This window comes from Littorina saxatilis, linkage group LG17, assembly GCF_037325665.1.
Source record: "Littorina saxatilis isolate snail1 linkage group LG17, US_GU_Lsax_2.0, whole genome shotgun sequence".
Classification (NCBI taxonomy): Eukaryota; Metazoa; Mollusca; class Gastropoda; order Littorinimorpha; family Littorinidae; genus Littorina; species Littorina saxatilis.
This window is the reverse complement of record NC_090261.1, coordinates 57,539,809-57,564,736: the sequence shown is the minus strand read 5'-3', so window position 1 is coordinate 57,564,736 and position 24,928 is coordinate 57,539,809.

Here is a 24,928-nt window from a genome sequence, read left to right as displayed (position 1 = left end):
AGCCACTAGATTGCCAATTTTAAAGTCTTAGGTATGACCCGGCCGGGGTTCGAACCCACGACCTCCCGATCACGGGGCGGACGCCTTACCACGAGGATTGGAACTCGGGTAACAGGGAGCGAAGGGCAGTGCCCCACCTAGTGATCGAGTGCCACAACCCAGACTTTTCCCTTAATATATACATAGGTTTTAAACTCCTGCTTCCGGATTATACAAAACACATTAAAACATGTATTAAACAATGGCGACTGGACGTGAGAGGGAACAATAAAGAGACCAAAAAGCAATGTACTCACGTTAAAATGACGAACACGGAACGAATAACAGCGACGTTTCGACCTAAGGGTCTTCTTCAGGCACAAAAACACAAAAATACACACACAAAAAAGAAGAAGAAAGACGATAGAACAAATGAAGAGAAGAATAACTGACAAAACAACTGCACTGCACAAACCAACAAATGACAAAGACACAACACTTCGAATTAACCTAAAATAAATCTCATAACAAAATAATTGTAATCATTTTTTTTTTTACAGGAATGTATATGTTTCTGTGTTTGTTTTTGTTTTAATACAAAAAAAAACATGATCAAATAATCAGAACTCTTTCAAAATACTCTGAATAAAATATATTAAATGCAATAACTTTTTTTTTTTTTTAATTCAAATAAATGTTTTAGTTTGACTGCATTTGAATAGAAACTGAATTCTGATGAAAGCAGTTACTGTAAAGTCATTTGAAGTCACATGATAAAAATCACATGGTTTAGTTGAGCAGACCACAAAGTGCAGAGCTAAAATATGTGTATGAATCTGTGTGAAAATCCAGTCCGTTTGTCCACAGGGATGCTAGGAAGCAGTCAAATGGGGTCGCTCAATCTGCTCAAATCCAGTCAAATGGGGTCGCACGGGCCGACAAATGGGGACGTCCCCGTTTGTCGGAAGCGTCCCCATTTGACTGCTCTCCAGTGACAATCGTCCCCATTTGTCGGTAAAACCACCTACACACACACACACACACACACACACACACACACACGCACATACACCACGACCCTCGTTTCGATTCCCCCTCGATGTTAAAATATTTAGTCAAAACTTGACTAAATATAAAACAAAACTTGACTAAATATAAAAAGAGGAAACAGTGCACTATCGTTTGTAGTTATAAAGCAGACCCGAAGGCAAATTTCTGTTTTGTAAAGATAATAAATTATTTGATCTTGTTCTTGTTCTTGTTGGTTCGTGTGAAAGTTGAAAAATGTCCTTATTCCGTGTGATACCATGAACAGATCTGTGGTGGTATAGTTGGTCGCATAAACGAGAGGGGATGTACCTTAAAAGAACTAGTTGAGCTGATGAGCCTACTATTTCCGATTGGCGTCTGTCGGCCCGTTATGTTTCTTTCGTACGACCTTAGTCGCGCTTATTAAGAATTTCCTATGACTGGTTTAATTTTTGCGATCACTATTCTTAAATATTCGATTCCGTGTATTCTGGCAACATAAGCAGAAAGCCGTAGGCGATTCAGCATCTATTTACTATCTGCATGTAACTCGTTTTGAAAACGTCGACCAACAAACACACACGCTAATACACACGCGCGCGTGCTCGCAAGCACGCAGATACACACGCTCACACACACACACACACACACACACACACACACACACACACACACACACACACACATATATATATATATATACAAACACACACACACACACACACACACACACACACACACACACACACACACACACACACACACACACACACACTAAACCAGTTTGATTTTGATTTGTATATTTAATAACGGAAAGTAACCATCTGTTAAGAAAAAGTAACCTACAACTATACAAAGTATATTGACAACTCCTCGTGTGCGCGCGTTCATTGATGCGTTTGAGTCAAATAGTGCGTGTGCTCGGTAATATATGTGCGTATACAAGAATATGTGTGCACATTTGTTGAGACCAAACAAATAACGTTTGTTGGTTTAGGGTAACCCGACCGACCCTATTAACATCTTTTTCGTTTCTCAAAAAAAATCCCCCCAAAACTTCTTCTTCTTCTTCTGCGTTCGTGGGCTGAAACTCCCACGTACACTCGTGTTTTTGCACAAGTGGAATTTTACGTGTATGACCGTTTTTACCCCGCCATTTAGGCAGCCATACGCCGCTTTCGGAGGAAGCATGCTGGGTATTTTCGTGTTTCTATAACCCACCGAACTCTGACATGGATTACAGGATCTTTTTCGTGCGCACTTGGTCTTGTGCTTGCGTGTACACACGAAGGGGGATAAGCCACTAGCAGGTCTGCACATAAGTTGACCTGGGAGATCGGAAAAATCTCCACACTTAACCCACCAGGCGGCCGCGGCCGGGATTCGAACCCTCGACCTTCCGCTTTGGAGGCCGACGTCTTACCACCACGCCACAGCGCCCGTCCCCCCCAAAACAACCTCAAGCACATTTTGTGAACCATACCGAGACTAAAAATATATATATATTTTTTTAAAAGCCGACCTACCGACCCTTTTTTGGGGGGTCATGTTACCCTAAACCAATATCTATTTTTGTTTGGCCTAAGCGAAGTTTGGACTGCTACGCACAAGTACGCTATCCTGCACACACGTGTTACTACGTGCACCCTTGTAAGATTACGTTTGAAGTGGCTATGGGGGTGTCTGACGTGTGTTTTTGGGTGTTTACTAACTTTTTAAAACATGTTCCCGGCGCAAGGTTTAATCTCTTAGTCTAAACATTATTGCTGCTATGAAGGGTTCATGGATCATACACAAAAACAGGAAACATTCTGTCGTGTAGGAAAAAACCCACGGGTAGTTTACTCCAATGCACTGTCCCAAATTAAATTTCTCCTTCAACACTACGCCGTGGAGTCAGTTTTTCCTTTGGAAATGAAATAAGGTTTACGGAATTAGACACATATGTATCGCTTATAGCCACGAATATAGCTCCGTTACAACAAACTAACACCGTTGTCTCTGTCTGCAAATGGCGGTACCATGCAACAACTTTTCTTTAATCGGGGACACTATTCAAAAATATAATCCAGCCTAAGAAGCGCTACCACATTCGTCTGGTTGGCATTTTCGGTTGTAAAACGTCACACCTTTTTGGGTAGGGTAAAGGGGGCAAAGTTGAACCCCAAAAGCAAATTGCCACATATATGTTTTGCAGAATTGATAAGGACATGATGTCTGTTATTGTTCTTGGGCCTAGGGGTAAACGAACTCGCACACAGAGCAAGACTTGATAACCAACATATTCAAAAGCAGAAAAATAAAATAAAAATGCCATTGTTAAAGTTCAACTTAGCCGCCACATTGGGAAATTTGGACCACATGAGGGTGTAAGTTGGACCAATAATGTAAACCAAGTAACAAACACACGACTACACATATTTGACAACAATTTTCAAAGATAACAGTACCCGCTATTGCGAGTTAGTCGTGTGACAGTACCCGCTATTACGAGTTAGTCGTGTGACAGAGAGTTTTCTTGCACACGAGACTGTAGATGTCTCACGACGGCGTAGCCGAAGTGAGACAGCAGCAGTCGAGTGTGCAAGAAAACTCTCTGTCACACGACTAACTCGTAATAGCGATTATGTTTCACAGCATAGGCATAGAAAGACAGAAATGAGTTTTTGGGGACGAAATAACAGGCACAAAACAAGACTGAAAAACACAATTGCCCTTTTACACATACCCTACACACGCATGCGCGCAGAAAATAGATTCAATGCGTTTCGTGTCTTTTCTGGTTGAATGCATTCAACAAAGTATCAACCAACGTTTCTGAATCTTTCAATGAAAAAAGATAAACTTATTTTGAACCAAACAGCACATACCAACGAAAGCTAAACACACAAACACACACGCGCACTAACACAGATTGAATGCAAAGCGCGAACGAACACGGAGGATTTTTGTAGGTCAGGTCGTGGAAAAGTCCACCCGAAATGTCCCACAGGGGAACTGGTTGTGTTTGTATTGTTTATTTTCTCACAGTGATGTTGATGGTTTTTACAGTGCCGTTTTGAAAGAATATTTTCCGAATTTGGGGCACACTTTTGACTTTTGGTTCGTTTATCTCGTCGAAGTAATATTCGAGTGTTTCTAAATCAAAACCTTCCAACACCGCTGGTGCAGATTAGACCTGCCTGACTGTCTGCGTGCGTGTTAGAGCTGAAGACGAAGCCTCAATCGCCAAAGCGTCACCTATCTGTAGGTCCTGAGCATCGGATGTACGTTGATACGTGGTGAGATCCGCACGGAACTGTCTATGCAACTTTTCCTAGTCACAGGTGTAAGGTTCGATCTTTTCTTTGAAATTTCGTCCTCTGTGTACGTAGCAAAGCGTTTCGCCGTTTTCGGTTTTCGTTGCAGTCGACAATAGTGAATGTAGTACATATGGTTTTGTTTTGACCTTTCGTATTCAGGGTTCTTAATTGAAGCTTGGTAAAGGGAGCTTGTCGTGTAAGTGGAAAGTTGACGAAGCTTTTGAAAACAGAGATTGAATGAAGAAGAAAATGTGGCTTTCATATATATATGTAAAGCCGAGCGGTCTTAGCTTCACATTAACTCTAACTGTCTGTGTCTGTGTCTTTGATGTTATACGTGTTTGAAGGTCATTTGTCAGGATGGCAATCACACGACAGGACAAACAGACACACAGAATATAAACTCAAGAAGAGGCAGGTAAAGTTCAAAATTGTATTGAATCAAAAAAAATCATGAAAACAACTCAATACAAGGCGTAGGTTCTTTTCAGAAAGTATATCTGTACATTGGTTCACTCTATTCCTGTAATTTTCCTAGTACTAAAAAAATATTCTAAGTCCTAAAATGGCTGAAAATTTGGGCATGACCCGTAGGTACCCTTAGCAAAATACGCTACTGAAAAAAATATCCTATGTCCTAAAATGGCTGAAAATTTGGGCAGGGGTTCGGGGCCTGAGTAAAAAGAAAGTAAAAGAGTAAAGCGACGCCACTTTACTCGCCGTGTGGTAACCTGGGACTGCGGAACGTTTGTTTTTAACCCTGTTAGTTCAGTCCACAGGGCGGAGTCCGGTATACCTTTTAGACACAAAGTCAGGTTGGTTGCTCAGACCCCGGAGGACAACTTAGAGATAACAACAAATACTTCAATACTAGGTTGGGACCCTCCCACAACCGTTCGGTACTCAGGTTGGGACCCTCCCACAACCATTCCCAAAGAAGCAATGCTGTAACTCTAATTGGGAAGTCCGGTATACCTTTTAGACACAAAGTCAGGTTGGTTGCTCAGACTCCCCCTGAACCTCGAAAACTAACAGCTTATATACCTTCCATGACTGTCCCTGACGTCACAGCTAAGGAACCAATGAAAACCGGGCGTCGCTCTGGGACCCCAGAACAAAATGGGAAGGGAGGGGGGAGAGTTTCGAGGCTGCTGTCAGCCTCCTTAGAAGCTACAGTTAAAATCCCTCAAAAATACACAAAAACTCCTGCACTAAGAAAACTACATCAAAAACGCTATGAAGAAATACATCAATAAAATGGAAATTCTAAGACGCAGTGCAAAACCTCTGACTATTACCTCACAAAATAGTCATGTCACACCAAAAACGTATGCAGTTACAAGTTAACCACAATCAAACACAGTGTATATTCAACAGGCTTCTCGTACGTATGTAGATAATAAACATAAAATCCCTATTCTACTAAAATAAATACAGAATACATATTTATATTGAATACATGGGTTGGTCTCTTCTTTTGGTAGTGCAATAGCGTTAATTATGGATTGTTGTTATCATCATTTACATAAAAACTTATCTGTTAATCCAAACAATGATATACTTACTGTGATGTTCTTAACTACACTTTAACATGGAATGTATGTATGTATGTATGTATGTATGTATGTATGTATGTATGTATGTATGTATGTATGTATGTATGTATGTATGTATGTATGTATGTAGGTATGTAGGTATGTATGTAGGTATGTATGTATGCATGTGTGTTGGTGTGTCGGTGTGTCATGTGTGCAAGTAAAAAGGGTATTGTAGTTGTACATATATTACTTTAGATATTTTTTTTTTGTTATCATGGGTTTTATGAATTTTCTTCTCTTATTCTTTTATAATTATTAATTAATGACCTATATGTGCTGATGACCAATTTAATTTCCTTTGTTAGATCAATAAAATGTTATGAGTTATGAGTTATGAGTTAAAAGAAAGAATAATAGAAAAGCTACATAAAAGAAAAGAGAGAGAGAGAGAGAGAGAGAGAGAGAGAGAGAGAGAGAGAGAGAGAGAGAGAGAGAGAGAGAGAGAGACGCAGACGCAGATAGTTTATTCAATAGGCCATAGCCCCTTATGAAGGGGTGTGAACAAACGGTTCACATTGCATATAAATTAAACTCAACAGGTGCCAACAAAAAAGGTACAACATAATAATCGCACAACACATACATTACACGGCATTTAACTAGGAGGTTACAACATCTCTTAATTTAAAGGCTTTACTGATACAAATACAGGGATATATTTCTGACAACAGTTTCTTGAGGTGATGCTAAAAGCAAGCTGAATCGGAAAATGCTTGGGTTCCTATAATATTTAAATGGGATCAATTTTTCTCTTAATTTGTTATAGTATGGACAACACAAAACAAAATGGACTTCATCTTCTTGGTTTTGTTTACAAAGAGGACACATCAAATCATCGGCATTATGTTTTCTATATCGGTAAGCATGCACTGCAATTTCTGAAATGCCGAATCGAAACCTGGTCAAAATAAACTTTAGATGCCTATCCATATTCGACAAAAGATAGGGTTTAATGTCATGTACAGTACAAATTGTCCAATAAACAGCAAATCTATCACTATTTTGTATATGATAATCCCACTCTTGCCATCTGCAATCGACCAACCTTTCCCCCAAAACACGCAAAAAATATTTTTCATTAACAACGCCCTGATTCAACCACACAAAACCAAAACCGTACTCATACAATTTACAACGGAAACCTGAGGCCCAGTTCGTTTTACCACTTTCATCCATTTTATACAACATTTCATAGGATTTACGAGGAAGTCTGTGCGCCTCCATCTTTAACAATTTCAACCAGTAGCTAATGCATCTTAAAATAGAATTCAAATATATCGGATATCTGTTTGTCTCGCCATATACAAGATCATTATAGGTGTTCGCATTCGAACTCCTAAGAACTTCTTCAGTGCAAATAAATGGACTTTTTCACACTGCAGAGCAGCCTTATCCAGTCCCCATATCTCAGCACCATACTGTACTATTGGTTGTACTTGGGAATCAAACAACTTCAAAAAAACATTCAAACTATTATTATTAAGCACAGATAATCTTTGTATAATACACATCAGAGCATTTTTGGCCCGGCTTGAGAGATCGCAACAGGCAGCAGTAAAACTAAGTCGAGTTGAAAACAATATTCCTAAATACTTATACACGTTTACAACAGGTAATATATCACCCTCATATGTCCATCTTTCCCTTGCACTCAAATATCCACCCTTCCTAAACACAATAATGTTACTTTTACTCATGTTTACCTTTAAATGAAGAGAAGACACTGCCCTGCGTAAATTATTTAACTGAGTCTGTAGACCCACAACTGTCTCTGATAACAACAATAAATCATAAGCAAGCAAAAGAATAAACAATTCCAAATAATCATCAGTAAATGTGGCACCATGTCTTCCATTCTCAATTATCTCAAGTGCTAACTCATTTATAAAGAGAGAAAATAAAACTGGGCTACATACATCGCCCTGTTTAACACCAAATGTACAATTAATATACATGTAATCCGTAAACTTTGCTCCACATCTCACTTTCATTTTTACATTATCATACATACTCTTCACACACCTAAAGAGTTTCCCTTTTATACCGTTTTTTAACAGAATTGGCCAGAGCAAAGCTCTATTGATGGAATCAAACGCTTTCTCAAAATCTATAAAGGCAACATACAGCTTACGATTCAAAGAAAAGTGTTTCTGTACAAAGGCCAAAAGTGTAAACATATGATCAATAGTGGAATAATTCTTCTTAAAACCAGCTTGATATTCCCCCGTACTGTTATTACATTCAATCCATTCTTGCAAACTGTTATTAATCACAGTACTATAGACCTTGCTACTAACATTACACAGCGAAATTCCACGATAATTATTTGGATCATTCACATCGCCTTTCTTAAACAAAGGGATAACAATGGACTCTGTCCAGCTTTCTGGAAATACACCCTTGGAAAACAAAAAATTAAACAAGTGTACCAAAAAGTCAATCCCTGGAGAAAAAACTTTTTTCAACAGTTCTCCTATTATTCCATCAGGCCCAGCAGACTTTTGAGGTTTTAACTTTCTCATTGCAATCAAAACTTCTTCTTTTGAAATAGGACGATTCAAAATACCTTCATCGTCTTCATATTCTATTTCTTCAGCCTCAATTACATCTTTTTTCAATAATACTTTGAAATGCTGAAACCAGGTATCAACTGGTATGTTGTTCTTTATTTGCTTTGAGGATAATTTATGCATTATATTCCAAAATTCTTGTTGATCGTTTACAGATTCAATAAGTTTTTGTAATGTCAAATCATTATACAATCTTTTCTTTCTAACATGTTTTTATATTCCCGTCTGGCTAAACAATAAACATTGCGAGCGTGAATGTCTTCAGGCTGATTACATCTGCTTAACAACCTCCACACATTTTTTCGGGTTATTCTAGAGAGAGAGAGAGAGAGAGAGAGAGAGAGAGGGAGAGAGAGAGAGAGAGAGAGAGAGAGAGAGAGAGAGAGAGTGTGTGTGTGTATGTGTGTGTGTCTATGTATGTGTGTTCGTCTGTGTGTAACAAGTATTATTAACAAAAGCACAGCAACATAGAAGTAAAGAATCAGGTCAAAAAGGAAAAGGGGTTGGGGAGGAGAGAGGTGGATGTAGAAAAGACAATGCCTTCGCTGACGGCCCTCGCGCACAAACAAAGGCGCAGGGGGTTAGTGACAGGAGAAGTGACCTAGGGTTAAAAAGTCAATACAGAAAGGTTACATGGGAGAGGGGGGGAAAAGATTCACAGACTGGCCTCTCCGACCTCCATGGCTTGAATTCAGTCAGTTCGGCGCCATCGTGTCAAAGCCAATTAAATTCTATCGCGAGAGAACAATGAGAAAGGACTGGATCATACCTATTTCCAAACCATTTACTAAGGGAAAGAACAAATATGATTTTAGAGTGTGAATCTTAATTCCAAACAGTTTCAATACTAACTTAGATAATATATTTTGCTCTCTACGCTTTCTCTTCTTCTTCACTCTATGAACTTTAAGAAGAAAATTGCATATGGAGAAAAGACAAAATATTTCTGTAGTCGCTTTTCTTCACATATATATATACAGGAGAACGGTGTTATTCTTTTTCCGTCAAACACGAAGTACACAGATAAAACGTGGTTGACTGACCAGGGCCTGTTGGCACACTATTCAGAATACACAACAAAATGTAACAACACTTTGATACCCATTTTTTACGTTCGTGATCACTTGAATTGAATACCAAAATATTAGTGACTAAATGTATGTGAAGGTAATATTTGTCAGAAATAAATGCATAATCAAAATAATTGATTTCGGCATCAAAGCGTGTAACATACAATCTTGCACACGTTTGCTTCAGTAGTGGCAAAGAAGGAATGCGTGTGACATAAGAACATTACTCTGAATAATGTAGAATAGAAACAAAAATCATTTGGGATCATTGGGACCTTTCTCCAAAAAAAGAATTATAAATCGTCCTAATTTTGGGATTGGGTTTTACAAAGTAACAAGAAAATAATGTTGAACAGCGAGATTTAGAGAACTGACGGTGGTTCAATTAATCGCGCGGTCAGAGTTACCCCCCCCCCCCCCCTTTACCCTACACGCGACAAACAGAAAATCGCCTCGCAAAGAGAAACAATATTCGTAGAATTGGTCATTTAAAAAAACTTGAATTCGGTCGCGATTTATATTCGAATAGGCACACACTATGCCTACCCTGTTTAATCAATACATGCTCCGACATCACTAGGCGTGATTTCTTATAGAAATGTTTAAACAAAATCAAGTTTAAAAAGCCGCAAAGCAGGCTTGAAATGGTTTAGTGAGTGACCAGGTGACTTAGCAGACGAAAGAAATTTCAAGTGGCGACCCAAACATCAGGCCGATCGCTGTGGAGGGTCGTGCAAAATTCGCCCTGTCCTTGAACCTTGAACGTTATCCTTGTCATTTCAAGGACGTTCTTCTGGTGCAATGTAAGTCCAACAATTTACGTAGGGTGCTCTTTGAAATCATTAAAATAGTTTTTATTTCCTTCTGGTAAGGAGAAATCATCGGTGCGGCTATTTTGAGTATGCAAATAACAGGTTAAAGCTAGCCGTAGACTGTAACCGAAATCATGGGTCTTCTTCGACCGACGACACAAATGAATGACCAAACTATGTTTAGGCCTATCATTATATGCACACACTTTTGGAGCTCATCTCGTCAATAAATGTCAATCGAGTAAGTCTTAACATTGGTGAAAATTACTTAGGCCTCTGTCAAATAGAATACAATATTGGCATTACTGGCACTCCTTTTTCCTTCCTCTGTGTCTTCTTGATTTAAATGATGTTATCATTTTGTTTTCTAAGAAGACTTGTATACATTATAATTCATCTCCCGCCATGAAATGATATGTATCAGTAGTCTATAAACTTGTTGTGCTCCTTGGTAAACATATTGCTGTATTTTCATCATTGTGTGTGTATATGAATACAATTTGTTTAAAACAATAATTGTACTTGATAGTGAGTTTTGAATTTACAACGCTGAAGTTCCAGATTACAAAATGCGTGTTCGAGTCACGCACACGTTCGCTGGTACATGTCGCAGATATCATTCTCACCCCAGCTTTCTGGGTATTGTTGCGCCGTCGCATTTTTCAAATAGCACCAGTCGTAGACGGACGCAAATACAACACCGAGGCACCAAGAGTGGGAACTGCAAAGTGATAGGCATTCCGTGACGTCATCATAGATCATGAAGATGGCATTGTGACCCAGAAGGTCGAAGTTTATGTAGCGCAGGTAGGTATCTTGAAGTTCGTTGCAGGCTGAAACAAATTCGAGGTCATGAGAGAATAAAAACAATTGTAAGATATAGTACCCTTTGACTGCCACAGTACGTACCAGGTACGTACTTTGAAACTAACTACACAAAATGCAATACTATGACAAGGAAAGTAACCACTGTATATTGCCCTGTGAATAGACGTTTTCCAGAAATGACTCAGTCTGTTAGGATTTCAGCGGTCTGGACACAACATCCGGAGCACGTTGCACGCTTCCGACCGGCTTTAACCTGCGACAGGGACGAACAACTAAGTATGATGTATATGCTATGCAGCGTGTGCTAAATATAATATTATTTTCGTTCGAAAATATAATCATCGGAGCCAGGAATCACCACCGATGGCTTGCTGATCACTGGAAGTGTTCTGGCACTCCACAAAGTCACATAGACAGTCCTGCAGTGGGAAAGCCGTCCCAAGAAAGCTGTCTTCTTCTCAGACTCTTTGTCAGCACTCCAGGCCTTGTGTTCGGGCAATCCAGACTCGACCATGGAACACCTGGTGCAGAACATCAACACACTATCCAAAACCACAGCGGTTGTCCTGCAGTGGATCCCTGCACACACGGGGATTGTGGGCAACGAAGTGGCGGATCGGCTGGCAAAGGAGGGCAACACAACTGAGCAGCAACTCTCTAACCTCACTTACAGTGAAGCCAGGACCCTAATCCGAAACAGGCAAAAATCCACCTTCAAAAAGAACAACAATGGATACAATCCACACGAAGATGCCCTACATCAGCTCACTCGTCACCAGCAGACGGACAGGCCACTGCGGACTGAACAGCCACCTAAAAAGGATCGGCATCAGACAGTCGGCCCTGTGCCACTGTGGAGAGGCGGACCAGACACCGGACCACTTCCTGCAAACCTGTCAACTCCACTGCAGTGAGAGGAAACGCGTCTGTCCCACAGGGACATCGCTGCACACCAAGTTGTGGGGCAGCACTCAGGACCTGGAAATGACAGCCCACTTCGTCAACATCAAGGGCCAAAGAATCTAGACACAGCCATCGTCGAACGCTGAAGAAGAAGAACTGGAAATGTTCGCTCACCACGTGTGTTTTCCTAAACGCACGTGACCTCGATCAAAACACGCTGTGATGCGATCACTATACGTGCCAGCGAGCCTTTCCGCAACAATTGTGAATCCGCCGGTGAACTCGTGAACGTGAAAGGGTATCTTATTCCCCCCTCTGCTTCTTTACCTCTGTAAACTTGTAGAGCTATTTATTTTTCGATAAACACCCAGCAACCAAACAAATAACGACCCAGCAACAGCCTGAATCCTCGATAGCGCAATGGGTTGAGAAGCTGTTCTGTGTCGGTACTACTTTTGCGACTGAAAAGTTCCGAACGCTCTAATGTACGATGTATACATCTCTGGAGCAAACAATACAAACATACCGCATTTAAATTAACAACTACAGGCTTGAACACATGAATCTTCATATAAAATCCATGAGTTTGGTTGTTTTCTGAATCTAGATCTGCTGTGCACAAACGTTCATCACAAGCAAATTCCCAAGGCAAGTAACTCTCATACTTTGTCTAGCGACAAGAGTAGTTCCTCTTTCAAATTTCTTTTCACTCAGTTTCTTCGACAACAGACTGCAATCCGATGGTCAGTTTTCAACAATATTTCATTTAATAACCAGATCACACGCAACCAAATGCACACATCTCATCAATTTAAACAACATAAAGCGGTTTCATACAATATTTTCCCCAGGAAACTGAACTTCATACAGTTTTTAACGTTGGAACACGGGTGAAAAAGTTCGTCTGCTAGTCCCATTTGACGAAAGAACATTATCCCAAGCGATACCAAAACATATACAGAACACACAATATCTGCCTTTGCCGCCACAGCAGAATAACAGCATATCTGTGTACTTGATTTTAGTCCAAAATAGGAAAACTGACAAGAAGTGTTAACAGAATGGAATGATTTGCACGGAACTATACAACCGCGCATTAATCGATCGCCTGCGCAGGTTGACTGGTTGAGTGAATAGGATTCGATCAAACTTTCGAAAAAAAACTCCTCTTTTCTTTGAATAACTGAAGAAAGGAGGAATAAAAAGGTTACACACCTCGTCTCAGTGATTATAAAAAATAATGGTCTCAGTTCGCTGTCATGAAAAAGTTCGCAAAAGCTCGCATTTTTCATGATCCGCAAACTTCGACCATTATTTTTAATAATCACTGAGACTCAGCATGTAACCTCATATTGTGCGCGCTGCATAACATCCACGCCAGAGTTAGTTGTTCGAACCGATCGCGGGATGAACTGCCGATCGGAACCGTGGCCGAACATGCTCCGTATGTTGTGAAAAGCTTGTCCGAGGTAAAGGGGTCCTTACTCTTCCAGACCGCTGAAAATCCTGACAGTTATTTTCAAAAATCGTCTTTTTGCAGCAAGATGATTGCCTCCCCTGGGGACTTATTTATCAGTTTTTTCTCTCATTGTCATACGTTGTACTTGTATGTTATGATTTCTTCTTCATGGAATTGTTTTTAATACATTCTTCTGGCAGTCAGGGGAACGTTTTTTCTCTTTGATATGTTGTGAAGCCCTTAGCTATATAATAATAAGGTGGTCATGACGGACAGCAGGCGAGTAACAATGTGTGTGTGTGTGTGTGTGTGTGTGTGTGTGTGTGTGAGTGTGTGTGTGTGTGTGTACGTGTATGTGTGTGTGTGTATGTGTGTCAGTGTGTGTGCGTATGCGTGTGTGTGTGCATGTGTATGTGTGTGTGTGTGTGTCAGTGTGTGTGTGTGTGTGTGTGCGTATGCGTGTGCGTGTGTGTGTGTATGTGTGTGTGTGTGCGTGTGTGCGTGTGTGTGTGTGTGAGTGAGTATGAGAGAGAGAGTGTGTGTGTGTGTGTGTGTATGTGTGTGTGTGTGTCTCGGTGTGTGTGTGTGTGTGAATGTGTGTGTGTATATGTGCACGCGCGCGCGCGTGTGTGTGTGTGTGTGTGTGTGTGTGTGTGTGTGTGTGTGCGCGTGCGTGCGTGCACTCACCTGGTACACAGGCGTACTGCGAGAGGGAGAAGTAGTAGCCAGCTCTACAGAGACAGAATCCGGAGTAACAGTCAGTCAAGTTCCACGCACAGGTGCCGCTGCATGTTGATGCCAACCAATTTTCTGAAGGTAGCGTGAAAAATTATAATGATAATAACAAGGTGACTTAAATTGCACATTTAAGTTTCAACTTTTGCAACTTTTCATCGGACGTGGTCCGAAACATTAATCTGAACATCAGTTTAAAGTGAATGTTGTTTGCATAGCTGTACGCCACACTCACTAATTTCAACCAAACATTCACGTTGCATTCACGTGGAATTTACGTAAAAACCCAACGTAATTTTCACCAAACCACAACCAACTATAAAATCACGTTGTGTGAACGTAGAATTTACACAATGTATTTACGAACCAAAAGTTCACGTTGTATTCACGTGGAATTTACGTAAAAACGCAACGTTATTTCCACCAAACAAAAACCATAACCATAAATTCACGTTGTTTTCACGTTGACTTCAGGTAAAATGCAATGTTGTCTTTCAACGTTATTTCCACGTGATTTCGTCCATACAAATCTACGTAATTTTACGTTGAAACGCAACGCAAACCCGACGTTACCCAACGTAAATACAACGTGAATACAACGTAAACATGTTTGCTGGGTAACATCTGCATTATGATGAGGTTACAGGACAGATGCTTTGGATGAGTACAATGGCCATGAAAATCAGGTTAACTTTGTCAAGGCCCGGTCATACAGCCCAAAAGTTGCGTAAACTCATGAATCCCGCACGAAATTCTATCCTTACGCGATACATGCGCGATTTGCGCATTTCATCAGTTTGTCTGACGTGAAACCTCCGATGTTCGCCGGATCGGCGCTTTACGCGATTCCAGGTTTTGAGCAGCTCAAAACTCGGCTTCGCGTAAGAGTTTACGCAGTATTGCGCTGGTTTACGTAATTTCTGCGTAGTTTGTGTAGTTCTTACGCGAACAATGCGCGAAATATGCGTGGAATATCAGTGATCGTTCGCGAAAATGCCAAGGCGCCGCGGTTGCATCAGGTTATATATGCGCGGAACGGACGTGCGCGCTGCTGCGCACTCCTTGCGCAGTTCATGCGCGAATCATGCGCGAATTATGCGCGATTCATACGCAGTTCATTAGTGATAGTGCGCAGATTATACGTGGTTTTCCGTGGACCTTTGCGTGCCTATGCGCTGTAGTGCGTGGTTTGTTAGTGATTTTTGCGTGATCTTTGCGTAGTTCTTGCGCAATTCCTCGGTGATTTTCATCGCGTAAATCAGCGAAAATTGTCAAATTCTCGACCGACAAGCACGCACAACCAAAGTTTATGCGTGATTCATGCGTTTGCGCGACTTTTGGGCTGATTGACCGGGCCCTTACCTGTTTCACAGTTACTTCCATTGTAACCGGCAGAACAGTTGCACGTGTAGGCGTTGACCTGGTCTACACAGTTCCCTCCGTTCTGACAGGGGCTGGAGGCACACTCGTCTGTGTCTGTTGAAGATAATCTAATGATTTAGTAAATGTTTTTTTTTTAATTCAATACATCTATTCAATTTCCAAAGTTTTGGTAACTCACATCATTTAGTAGGTTAAAAAACGTACTGTTTTAATGGTTTTTAACAAAAGATAGGCAAGTCGCCCACTTCCCCATTTAATAGAAAGAAAGAAAGTAGAATAAAAGAGCAAAGTTTTCCTATTAGAAACTTTGCTTAAATGGTGATGAGTTGAAGTGGTAATCTCCAATCTACCAATCTAGTTGAAATAAACATCTAAAACTAATAATACAAATGATTATAGTCAATATACTTATTAATATGGCGCAAATTCTACAACAGTTCTAAGCGCCTTTCAAAAACATACACACATACATACTTCGTCACACAATACTAAATCAAATAGTAATACACAACGAAGTAAACGTATACACTTAAGAAAATGTTCGACACACATGCATGGATGTTAAACCACATAAGACACAATTAAAAAGATTATACTGTGCACAAACAACAACATTTGAAAAAATTCTTCCACATGAAAGTTCAAGTAGAGAGTGGCCTTACCAATCTGACAGTTGTGTCCGGTGTACCCAGTTGGACAGACGCACGTGTAGGCGTTGACCTTGTCTACACAGCTCCCTCCGTTCTGACAGGGGCTGGAGGCACACTCGTCTATGTCTGCACAGTACAAATGATTTGTGCTATGTTCTTCATACCGCTCGTGAACAATAATAATTTTGGTCGAAATCTGACTAACGTCTGTTCTCAATTGCGCCCGAAGTTGACTGTGCCAAGACTTCGCGAAGTGTTTTTAATGACATCTGATAAACAAAGGGGATACAGCGCTTTAAATGCATACGACATGTGTAATAGAGTAATTGATAGTTATGTTTTTTTAATGACATTCCAATGCCAAAGCTAAGTGCAGCGAATGTAGACAGTCTTTAAAACAAATATCATGATGGATACGGTTGAAATGTACGATGGTAATTCTTCTTCTTTACAAATATTCAATTTTTTCGATGTGAACGGAATTTTTTTCTGCTGTCTTTGTCCAACTGATTTTGTTGCCAAGTGTCATGTATATTGCTAGGCAAGCATATCATGCTCCATTTAGAGATAGCTCCATTAGAGCGAGTCAATTAGCTAAGGGACAGCACTCCGTATGAATATGGGGAGAGTGGTGGTTCTTGATAATAAAGCATGGCCGAACCAACACTGTCTCCGCCTCTCTGTACATAAAACCCACAAACACAACTTGGTGACCAGAAGTGGAGCTTGTCAAGAACGTTTGGACTGTGTCACGATTTAGTGACATGGATCTGTGGGGTGCCTTTCTCGAATTGCAACGAAAAGCGCCTGTGCTTTTGGCGACGGGCTGGTTTCTGCTGACCGAGCTTTGCACGGGGATTTCGTTTTCTGCACGCTTGGCTGGCATGCAAGGGACGACATTGTGTACAGGGGTTCCACGTGCGTGATTTTGCTGTCTGGACAAAATCAACTGGGAATTGAGCTGTACATGTGACGATAGTGATTGGTCGCTGGAGTCACGTGATGTTTTTCAAGGTGTTTTGAGGATGACTTGAAACGACCCACTTGAACATAAGCAGCAAGAGAGGAATTCTTTATCTTTATTTGGTGTTTAACGTCGTTTTCAACCACGAAGGTTATATCGCGACGGTCAAGAGAGGAAGGGTCGGTGTCTTTTTCCTAAGAGTTTGATGGTATTCAACACAGGATATAGCATTTTATGTCAACGTGCCGTTCTGCTTGTACAGTAGGGCTTTTAGGAACGTCAAGAAGGGACCACTTTTCGCTGTTTACATGTTGCTGACGACGAGGTTGTCAGGTTGTTTCTTGGCTGAGCGGGGGAAAAATGTCCACGCATGAAGTAAAATTCAGCACAAGAGGGAGTGTGGCAGGAAATTCGTCGACGGACGAAAGCCATACAAAGGAAGCGGATTCGCTTAAAGGAGAGCTACTTACATTAGGCTGTTGAGGTAATAAATCGTTATTTAACGGTGTTGACGAGTCAATGTTTGTGGAATGAAATACTCTCTTTTGTTCTTTCCAGGTTAGCGCATAATTTGCTCTTTGTGACGCTAAAATAATAATCTGTATATGTTTTTTTGCAGATATGGAGAGAAGGAAGGAAAATAGCTGATTTGTTGTTTTAAAAGTTCGTTTGTGCAGGCCACGTGCTCTATGAAATATGTACGTAAAGGTGACATGTTTGAAGGTGGAGGGTGAAGGGTTGCGTGGCATGTTTAGTGCACCAATGCTTTTTGTTGCAGCTTATTTCCTACTCATCGGATTCAGCGGTTTTTCCTACTCATCGGATTCAGCGGTATCTACTACTCAGCGGTAACCGGAACATCTTTATTTGGTATTTACTACCTACGTAACCTGGTGTCGCGGAGCTGTATGCTGTAACCTGATGTCGCGGAGCTGTATGCTGTAACCTGGTGTCGCGGTGCTGTATGCTGTTGCTGCTGCTGGGATAACCGGTGAGGCCGTCACCGTCTGCAGGGGTCTTCCGGCAGGCAGTGACGTCACCTACACGACCACCCGTTGTCTTCAGCAGCTGAGTGAGGCGCCTGATTTCCCCACGATTCCCTGCTTCGTTCCACGCCAGCCGGCACTCCAATCAACGAAGCAGTAGTGGGGAAGGACTATTTACGGGTCGCCCACTCCGTAACTAAAAGCTAAGTGTACCGTGCCATTGCGCCCTTTTTTTTTTGGGGGGGGGGGGGGGTTGTTTTGTTTAACAATGTTTTATTAAATCAAACATGATACAACAATACAACGATATTAACAATAGGGACACGAACTCAAGCAAACGCTTATATTACGCGCCCTACGAAGTAGAAAAATAACGCAAATATGATGTCGGACATGCAATATTTATCAATTGTTGAACTATCTACAAGAAGAGCATAGTTAAAGTAAATCAGAAAGAATAAGAAAAAGCTAGCAGGAGGAAGAGGGGGGAGGATGGAGGAGGGAGGAGAAAACGGTAGGTACATATAAAAGATGAAGTTGGCAGCGCATACAAATAAGAATATACATAGTACATTACAAACCATAGTCCTGTGGCAAGTAAGCAGTAGCTCGCTAAATATACATTTGAAAAATGCATATAAAATAAGGTTTGTTGGCTTGAATATGGGTACTGAGTCAAATCAATAGAAACGACCAGATTCATGGATAATTAGCCATTGCGCCCTTTTACCACCAAGTCATCTTTTACTATTTGTGATTATATTTGAGTGGTGACGACGTGGGTTGTGACAACTGCATGTAACTAGCGCTTTTTACAGACAGCTATCTTTCCTATCTTTACACGAGATCAGCGTGTTATTATCATTTTCTAAACTTTAACTTGCATTTTTGTCAGTGACCCCTTTTTTACGTTTTGAACGTAAAAACATCTTTTGGAGTGAAGTCTTGAGGGAGGTGGCAAGATAGTATATAAACAGGCGTCTGAAACTTATACTTTTGTTGATTCTATCTATTTGTATGACTGCGCGAGTGGATCGTGGTGTGGTTAGTTAGTTAGCAGTACTAACCGTTTATAATCACCTTCTGTGATCTATTGAAACGTGACTGTGATAACCATGAATGACCTGAGACCTGTGGCACTTACTTCTGTTTGTATGAAAGTCTTTGAGAGAGTTGTTTTGTTCAAATTGAGTGATTGTGTGAAAGATTTTATTGATCCATGTCAGTTTGCATACAGGAAAAACAGGAGTGTTGATGATGCTGTGTTGAATGTTTTAAACAAGATCTACTCTCATTTAGAAAAGCCTGGCTCTTATATTCGCTTGATGTTCTTTGATTTTTCCAGCGCTTTTAATACTATACAGCCTCATTTAATGGCGGAGAAGCTTTTTAGCATGAATGTCCCAGCAGCCACCATCCTCTGGGTTATGGACTACCTGACAAACAGGCCACAGTATGTTAGGGTGGGGGGGCAATCAGTTTCAGACACAATCTGCACAAACACAGGGGCACCACAAGGCACAGTACTCTCACCTTTTCTTTTTTCTCTCTACACAGCAGATTTCAGAAGTTCTAGTGACTCCTGCCCCATAACCAAGTTTGCTGACGACACTGGACTGACCGGACTGCTGACTGTTGACGACGACTCTGACTACAGGCAGGAGGTAGATAGGTTTGTGGGGTGGTGTGAAAACAACTATTTAGAGCTGAATGTGGGGAAGACAAAGGAAATGATAATGGACAACAGGAGGGGGGAACATGTACACAGGGAGATAGTGATCAAGGGGGAGGTCGTAGAGAAGGTAGAGCAGTATAAGTATTTGGGGGTGATTATAGACAATAAGTTGACATGGAAACCAAACTCTGATGCCCTTGTGAAGAAACTCCACTCTCGCCTGTACTTTTTGAGAAAACTCAGGTCTTTTAACATCAGACAAGAAATCCTTCAGATGTTTTACACTTCAACGTGCAATAGTGTGTTGTACTTTGGCTCCGTGTGTTGGGGTGGCAACATCAACAAGCAAGACAGGGATAGATTAGATAAATTCATCAGGAAAGCAAGTGGGGTGGTTGGGAGGAAGCAGGACAATTTCACATCAACACATGAACGACGACTGACTGACAAGGTACAGAAGATTTTGGCTGACGACTCGCACCCACTCAGACCGGAATTTGACAGTAGACGGACAGACAGGAGCAACAGATTCAGACAACCAACCGCAAGATCCACACGCTACAGAAATTCGTTCATTCCATCTGCAATTCACATCTTCAATTCTCAGGTGGGGCGGTAGATGCTGGTGTTGTCGCTCTGATGCACGGGGTCAGTGTTCTGTATTGTTTCAGTATTGTTGATTTTGTTTTGCATTCTACTCTCTTAATCTTAGACAATATGTGATAACCGGCAAGGTGCTGACTTTCTTTTGTGCATTGTTGATGGTGAATGCATGTTAATTTATTTTTAATATACTTTCTTATGTGATAACCAATGTGCTATATTTTCTCAGGACAAAGAACAAATGTTTATTTTGAATGTTTTATGTATGTTATTATTACGGACACAAACGCTCAGCAATGTAATTTCTCTTTTAGAGATTAATAAAGTTATTGTATTGTATTGTATTGTATTGTATTGTATAAGTCACTCAATCATAATGTTAGACTATGGAGGGAACTGGTAGCTGTCCAAGATTCAATTGGGAAGCAAGAGATCTAGTGGGGAATGGAATTCTTTCAAAGATCACGTGTCTTTCATGTTCAAGGGACCACTGAAAGCCAAGACAGAAGAAGAAACATGTTCCTATCTAATGTTATGGGTCGGAGAGAAGGGTAGGAAAATCTTCTCAACCTGGACATTGAGTGATGAGCAGCTGAAAAAGTTGCAGACCTACTACGATGGTTTCAAAGCCTACGTTCAGCCCAAATCAAACCCAATCTTTGCAAGGTACAAATTTCACAGCAAGGTACAGGCACCAGATGAAACGTGTGAACAGTTTGTAACAGAATTGAAATTGCTTGTGAAAGAGCGAGAGTACGGAGACTGTCACGATTTAGTGACATGGACGGAGAAAGGAACACTCTGTCGAGTGCCTATCTCCAATTGTGATGGAAAGCGCCTGTGCTTGAGTCGGGGTGACGGTATGAAACCGCTGACAAAGCATAGCGCAGCACGGGGATTTCGTTTTGCAGGGGTTCCACGTGGGTGATTTCTGCTGTCAGGGCAAAATTGACGGTAACTGAACTGGATATGTGACACGCGGAGTCACGTGATATTTTCAAGGTTGTTTTGTGAGGACATGAATCTGGGCACTTGAACATTTAGCAGCAAGAAAGGAGGGCCGGTGTCTTCTTCCTAAGAGTGTGATGGTTTTCAACAGGTTAGATTCTACACTTTATATCAACGTGCCGTTCTGCTTGCACAGTAGGGCTTTTGAGGAACTTCAAGAAGAGACAACCTTTCGCTGTGTATATGTTTCTGACGCGAGGCGTCAGGACTCTTGGCTGAGCGGGGGAGAAATTCCAACGCATAAAGGAATTCAGCGCAAGAGTGGTGTGTGGCAGGAAAGGCGTCGACGGGCGTTAGCCATACAAGGGAGCGGATTCGCTTAAAGGAGAGCTACCTACATAGGCTGTTGAGGTAATACATCGTTATTTAACGGTGTTGACGAGTCTGTGTTTGTGGAATGAAATACTCTCTGTTGTTCTTTCCAGGTTAGCAAATAATTTGCTCTTTGTGACGCTAAAATATTATTAATCTGTATATGTTTTTTGCAGATATGGAGAGAAGGAAGGAAACTAGCTGATTTGTTGTTTTAAAAGTTCGTTTGTGCAGGCCACGTGCTCGATGAAATAGTAAAGGTGACATGTTTGAAGGTGGAGGGTGAAGAGTTGCGTGGCATGTTTAGTGCACCGATGCTTTTTTGTTGCAGCCTTCCTACCTATTTTTTACCTGTCTACGCGGGATTCAGCGGTACCTACGTCTACCGACTTGTCTTCGGGGAGCTGTGGGCTGTGACCTGGTGTTGCTGTATGCTGTTGCTGCTGCTGGGATAACTGGTGAGGCCGTCACCGTCTGCAGGGGTCTTCCGGCAGGCAGTGACGTCACCTACACGACCACCCGTTGTCTTCAGCAGCTGAGTGAGGCGCCTGATTTCCCCACGATTCCCTGCTTCGTTCCACGCCAGCTGCCGGCACTCCAATCAACGAAGCAGTAGTGGGGAAGGACTATTTACGGGTCGCCCACTCAGTGGCAAAAAGCTAAGTGTACCGTGCCATTGCGCCCTTTTACCACCAAGTCATCTATTACTATTTGTGATTATATTTGAGTGGTGACGACGTGGGTTGTGACAACTGCATGTAACTAGCGCATTTGACAGACAGCTATCTTTCCTATCTTTACACGAGATCAGCGTGTTATTATCATTTTCTAAACTTTAACTGGCATTTTGTCAGTGACCTATATTTTACGTTTTGAACGTAAAACATCTTTTTCGAGTGAAGTCTTGAGGGAGGTGGCGAGTTAGTATATAAACAGGCGGCTGAAACTTATACTTTTGTTGATTCTATCTTTGTTGTATGACTGCGAGAGTGGATCGTGGTGTGGTTAGTTAGTTAGTAGTAACTAACCGTTCATAATCACCTTATGTGATATATTGAAACGTGACAGAGACAAAGAAGATGAGGTAGTGAGAGACAGAATAGTGTTCGGAACAAAATCAGACAAAGTGCGTGAGAAACTCATTGATATTGGGAAAGATCTGACTCTAGAGAAAGCTATTGAGATAGCCAGAGTGGATGGAATGTCAGTGAAACAGCTGAAAGAAATGAATTTGTCAGCTGAAGCAGCCGTTCATGCAGTTAGGCATAGAGAGAGAACGAATGCACAAATGACGTCACGCAGCTGCGACAAGAACAAAGGTACACATGCACCTAGCGAAAACAGAGCTACGGCACAGAAGAAATGCGGTAGGTGTGGCATGAAGCACACACAAGATGCGCAATGTCCTGCGATAGGAAAAGAATGCAGAAAATGCAAGAAACCAAACCACTTTGCGGGCATGTGTAGGGCCAGAACAGAGCAAACACACAGCTCAAAGAGAAGAAACAAAGTACACACACTAGACGATAGCACTGGGCGAAAAGTGGCGTTTTGTATCTTACAAAACTACTCAAAATCCCAACAAAACTTCAAGTTTCAATTTTGATTGTATGAATGATGCTATGCGCCAGTGATGTATGAATGCTACTTATTTTTGTTTTTATCACACAGCAAGCTGCTTTCCTCGTGTATTTTTTATGTTCATTCATGTATTGTACACTTGGCAATAAATTATCTATCTATCTATCTATCTATCTATCTATCTATCTATCTATCTATCTATCTATCTTGAAGTTATTGCTTCGAAATTGCCTGGAATTTCAGCGCGTTTTGCGACGGTCAAAACATCATGTTAAACCATGTTACGGCATGTCTGTAACATGCAAAAATGCCAAGTTTTGATGGCATTAAAGCTTTGGTTTAACGCCAAGTAACATCATGTTATCGTAGACTTAACTTGCAAAACTGCTTGTTTTGGTGGTGTTACAGCTTGCTTGTAATGTGATTAACATCATGTTATTGCTGGTTGAACATGCAACACCCCATGTTATGTTGGTGTTAAAGATTGCTCAAATGCCTATTAACTCCATGTTATGTTGGTGTTAAAGCTTGCTCAAATGCCTATTAACACCATGATAGCTGGTGTTAGACTTGATTATTAATGTAAAAAAACCACAATGTTATGACGTTCACATAATTGTTTTCACCTGGATGGAATTTTGTCCGTCGCGATATAACCTTCGTGGTTGAAAACGACGTTAAACACCAAATAAAGAAAGAAAGATGGAATTTTGTGGAAAAGAAAGCATGCATGTTGTTTGGGAATTGTGTGCGGGTTTCATGCTTGGAAATTGCACTTTGCTGAATTGTCACAGGTCAATTTACATTTAACAATATTAGTTTTCAAATGCATCATCCTTCACACATTATGTAAACATCTTTAACATTAACACTTTGGTTGTACAATTATTGCACTTTATTCAAACAGGACAAAAACAAAAATGCTGATTCACAATGTACAGTAGCAAAGGACTATTTTGAGTGGAGACAGTGTTCACCCACAATAGTTGGATAAGCTAAAATAAATTATTTAAATCGGTGAAGGCCACACGGAATAAAAACACACCATCAGTAAATTACTTCCCTTGTGAGTAAGAGCGTCATACCCATAAAAGCCATGTCAGTTTCATCCCATGTGAGTGGGGGGGGGGGTGGGGGGGGGGGGGTGGGCAGATGCCCTGTGAAAACATTGGCCATAGATATATATGTGAATTACTTCCCTTGGGTATGAACATTTATGAATGATTAAATGGGTGAAAGAAGGCCATACAAAATGAAAATCAGTAAATAACTAAATTACTTCCCTTGTGAGTAAGAACAGTCATACCATGTTCCAACTTTTTGCTAAAAATTCGCCCACAATGTGACCTTCAAAGTTGAAAAGGGGTAACTGAACTTCATGTTTGGATGTCATGGAGTCCAACATGTCAGTACATTTTGAAAGCCCTAGATTCATAAACATCTGAAAACTGCTCAACGTCTTTGCATCACGGCACATTAAT